Source organism: Lactuca serriola, chromosome 9 (genome assembly GCF_051521515.1).
Source record: "Lactuca serriola cultivar US96UC23 chromosome 9, Lser_US96UC23_V15, whole genome shotgun sequence".
In the NCBI taxonomy this organism is placed as follows: domain Eukaryota; kingdom Viridiplantae; phylum Streptophyta; class Magnoliopsida; order Asterales; family Asteraceae; genus Lactuca; species Lactuca serriola.
The window spans coordinates 206,502,132-206,507,289 of record NC_136416.1 but is presented as its reverse complement, the minus strand read 5'-3'; the positions used below and the strand labels follow the sequence as shown (position 1 = coordinate 206,507,289).

At 38.1% G+C, this 5,158-nt stretch overlaps 1 pseudogene; it reads right to left on the bottom strand.

Moving 5' to 3' along the window:
- Positions 1-2,038: 2,038 nt before the first annotated feature.
- Positions 2,039-4,603, bottom strand: LOC145073352 (L-type lectin-domain containing receptor kinase IX.1 pseudogene; annotated as a pseudogene).
- Between the last annotated feature and the right edge of the window lie 555 nt (positions 4,604-5,158).

Genomic DNA, 5,158 nt, shown 5'->3' with positions numbered 1-5,158 from the left:
CATCTGTCTCAACCTTTTATGCCTGGAATTGAATTCGAGGAAGCGACCATTGTAGAGTGATTTCCGTGAAATTGACAAAAAATATATAATTCATCAAATCCCAATGATTAAAAGAGGAACACAAATCTTGACCACCCGATGTTAAGAGGAATTGAAATTGCAATTAAAAGAACTAAAGAAATTACCTGGTGTCCTTGTTGTTAGGGATCTGCTTGGATTAATATCTAATGCTTGGATTAATATCTAATTGGATTAACATCTCTCCCCGATATCAGTTGAATACGGAGTGCTTTGTGCTGTAGCCTTGAACTTGCAACAAATTTCAACTAAATCAAACAGTCTGTCGTAAACGGGAAAGAAAAGGACCGAGGGAGTTGAGGGTCTTTCTTATACTATAATCAAAGAAACCTTTACACACAGGGGTGTTTGGGATTGCGTTTGAAAAGTGCTTATTGAGTTATTGGCTTTTTGAAAAGCTAATAAGTCAAAAAAAAGTGTTTGGCAAACTCAAAAGCACTTTCGGAATAGCGTTTCCATAAGCATCAATAAACACTTTTTAGTAAGCATGTAAAACGTGGTTTTTTGAAACCGCTTATAGCTTTTCAACCAAAATAATTTCAAAAAGCACTTTTTTAAGCAATACACTTTTTAACTTATTGACTTATTTTGTTTTTCACTATAAAAATTTATCCAAACACTTTTTATAAAACTCATTTTACCATCAGTATAAGCAAATTAACATTTCTATTTAAAAACACTTTTAGAGTTCGAAAAGCACTCTGAAACACCCCACAATCGCATAGCCAAGAGACAAATAAGGCGGAGATCGTGGAGGAGTTATAGAGAAGCGAAACGTGGGTGGTAGGGGAGTCATCGACAGGAAGCGAAGAGAACCGCCGGAAAACTGTAAATGGTGAGTTATTACTAGGGGTGTTCAAAACCGGATATCCGAAAATTCGGATATCCGAATTTCGGATAGTTGATTTTTGATATCCGAATCCGTATCCGAAAATTCGGATATCCGAAATTTCGTATACGGATACAGATTCTAAATCGGATATCCGAAAATTCAAAGTTTCTAAAATTCGAAATTGAAAAATTATAAGACAAATGAAACCAAAAAAGTGCACCACTGCCATTGTTCCAAAATTCAGATGTCTCGAGTTCTTTTGTTAATTGTTATAGAGTTTCAATATTAAAACATATATTGCGTTCCTTAGTCCTTACTACACAGATTCCAAATTCATTCAAGCACCCCTCACAACATTAGTTGTGTTCACACCAAGAACGAGGAGGATAATGTCTTATAAATTAACTTTACCATATATCATTTTCAAGTCTAATTAATCGCTACATATTTGTTTAACGCAGCTGAACCAAATAATAATGCTAACTTGTTATATTTTGAAGGTTTAAAATTAATATATCCCTACTCTATTTAAAAGAAATGCATACGTATACATTGAAAATAGATAATTAAAAACGAGTATGCATTTTATTTCGGATATTCGGATATCCGAAATATCCGAAAACTCATAAAACTAATATCCGTATCCGAATCTGAAAATTCGGATATATGAGTTTCGGATATCCGAAATTCCGGATATCCGAATTTTCGGATAATTTTGTTTTGGATTTTTGGGTTTTTCAGATCGGAAGTTCGGACGCGGATATTTTTGAACACCCTAGTTATTACGGTTGTGATTGAAACTTGGGGGAGCTTGAACGGATGTGATCTTCAAAACGGTAATTTTCTACTGACCGACAACAATAGTATAAAGAATAGGAACCTATAACAGTACGACTTGTATAAGAAAATTGGCTAATAGAAAGAATGACATATATTTGTTACGAAACAATTGGCGAACAGAAATAAAGCTGGAGAGAGCCAATTATATAATATATATTGCATTTATATCACTCTCAATGAACACGCACACCTCCACAAACATAGACACACAATAGATAGTGTCGTTTAAGGCTTTTTCAATATATATTGACAGCTTTTGTTTTGGTTAGTTTTATACAAATTATCGACTTATATATAAATAAGTTTTGATTACATAAAACAAATACAATTGGAGCCTATTTTTTATTTTCGCAAGGGACCTTCAAAATCAATCATCTGTTTCTGTTTCTAACGACAATATTAATCACTAGATTACACAAAAATACCACAATAGTTATAATAATGCTAAGACCACTAGACGTAAGCTTGGTTTTTGATATTAGGAACGACCTTTGTCAAATTTGTTGCTTCATGATGATTGGGTTTTGACGATGGATGCATCGCTATATGAAGAAGAAATGGGCGAAGACACATAAGAGGCCACTGGCATCTTTGAGGGGAGTATAGGTAGGGATGCTTCTGAGTTTAGTACTTGAATTGCTTGTCTCATTGATGGACGAAAATCAGAGTCAGGGTGCACACACCATAACCCAAGGATCATCAACCGCTTTACTTCTTCTTCCTCAAAATCTAACCCTAAACCTGGATCAACCGCTTCCAAAAGTGTCCCGCTCCCATAGAGCTCCCAAACCCATTGTACTAATCTTATTTGTTTTTCCGGAACCAAGTACTCAATGGGTTTTCGCCCACAAGCTATTTCCAGCGCAACAACTCCAAAGCTGAATACATCGGATTCTTTGGTTGCTTTCCCAGTTACTACACATTCTGGAGCCATGTAACCCAAGGTTCCAGCCAACATTGTTGTGTGTGAGCCTTTCTCGTGGTCAACCAACTTAGCTAATCCAAAGTCGCCAAGCTTAGCATTGAAATTTGAATCCAACATCACATTACTCGATTTGATATCTCTATGCAAAACACATTGCTCCCATTCTTCATGTAGATACATTAAAGCAGCGGCAAGCCCACGGGCTATTTTATACCTTGTCCCCCATGTCAACAAGCTTTTTGCCTTAAAGAGATGTGAATCTAAACTTCCGTTTTCCATAAACTCATAAACAAGGAGGAGCACGCCTTTCTCGTGGCACCAACCTATGAGTTGGACAAGGTTTCTGTGCCTCAATCGGCTTATGATCTTTACTTCCGATGCATACTCCTTGATCCCCTGTTTGGAACTCTTTGACACCCTTTTCACTGCGATATACGTGTTGGAATCTTTCAAGAAACCTCTGTAAACCCCACCAAAACCTCCTTCACCAAGCTTCTCATTCTCGGAAAATTCACTTGTCGAATGAGTTAATTCTTGGTAAGAAAATCTTTTTGCTCCGGTGCCCATTTCGAATTCGTAGTTCATATCAATATCAAATCCGAGTTCATTATCTTCATCTTTCAGACTTTTCTTTTTCTTCCACCTCCATAGCACAAAGGCAAGCACAGCAAACAAAGCAACTGCAACCACTAATGGAATTACCAATCGCACCATGCTGTTGTTGTGATCCACTGGATCTTGGCTGGGGTTCGAGGTCATGTTCGGGTTCGGGTGGGGGCGCAGGCTCACTGTTGGGTGTGGGTTTGTTGACATTGTCTTGTTTTCATCAACCTGTAAATCAGAACTCGTGAAACTCCAAGATTTTACGTTATTTTTCTCAAATAAATCTCCAGTTGCAGCTGAAAACCCGAAAATAACCCATTCTGGCAACTCATTCCTGAGATCAACTGTGTACACAAGCGGCTTATCATCTTTAAAACCAGTGAAAGAAACGCTAAGATTTTTTGAAACAGAATCATATGTTATCCAAGCTTGACACACCTCCCCACCAGTTATATTACTACGCCAATCATGATGCCTAACAGAAGTAAGAGAACTAATACTGATACCTACATGGTCACCTACTGGGTCCCAACCATCATCAAAATAAGTATCAAACTCTACTGCAACAAACGGGTTTGTGGCAACAATGGTTGTTGCGTTGACCGGAAGCCCCATGGCACCACCGCGACATATAACGGAATTATTCTCTGCCAGGAAGAAGGTGAGGCCATCAGCATAAATTGAATCCCCATATGAATCAATCTGGAAGGTGAAATTGGTAGAGAAGCTTGCAAGCTCTTTAGATCTGTTGTCCCAAAGATGAAATGGTTTGATGTATGTAGCCCTGCCTGCTTTCTGACTGCGAATAGAACCAATTCCATCTGGGGTCACCTGAATTCCACTGTCGGAGATATAAGCTCCATCGCCTTCTGTTCTTATGTCCAGGTTCTGATTCTCTGGACGGATATTTGGCAAATTAAAGGTAATTGAAGCTGCATTAGGGATCAAAACCAGCAGAATGTATGTAATCAGATGGCTTCTTGACCTTGAGACGACCATGACCTTGGAAACTTGCTACAAAAGTTGTTCTTGGAAATTAAAGGAATATGCATGAATGAGGAAGTGTGCTAGCAGCTAGCCTATACCAGCGCAATAGAGAATACTTTTGAAAATGGGTATTGACTGAGTTGGATCCAGTCTATAAAAAGGGGGGCCTATCAGGTCTTGATATTCAATACGTAGTAGGTGTAAGGAGAAAGAACAGTGAGAGAGAAAAAGAACCATAATAATGACGGACTCTCTTGGATAGAAATGGATCGGAAGCCCTGTTTGGTTTGTGGCCACAAAGAGCAGTCGCAGCCATGTAGCAAACAGCTCTCAAGACTTCTTTCAAACGACGTGGTCTTTACGCTCTGATTTTTTTCATGTAAAATCAGCAAGTGGTGTTGCCATGTGACCTAAGCGATAACTGGGAGTTCAGACCCGCCATATTTAATTTGTCACTTATTATTTTTATAGGGAGATTGACATAAAAGTCCATAAGTTTTGTAAATTTTATTGGTTTTTGTCTCTTTAACGATTTTTGATGGGTTAATAATTTATATTTTACAAAATTATTCATTTTTTCCCTTCACCTAGTCTTTACCTTTTACCTACTAAGGCAGGTTACCGACTTATGTGGCGCTAACTAGGTCTAGGTATTCATGGTAACGTCGTAGCCACGCCATCAAGTTTTTAACCTTGTTAAAAAAAATGAATGTCTAGACCAAGAGATAGGGTTGGGGGGGGGGGGGGGGGGGGGGGGGGATTCGAATCTGTGATCCAAACATATAAATATCAACTCCCATACCACCAAGCAAGACATGTTTTTGTGTCCGCAATGCTGAAAGAGTATATATCTTTATACCTTAATTAATAAATATTTAGCATGGTTTGTTGAA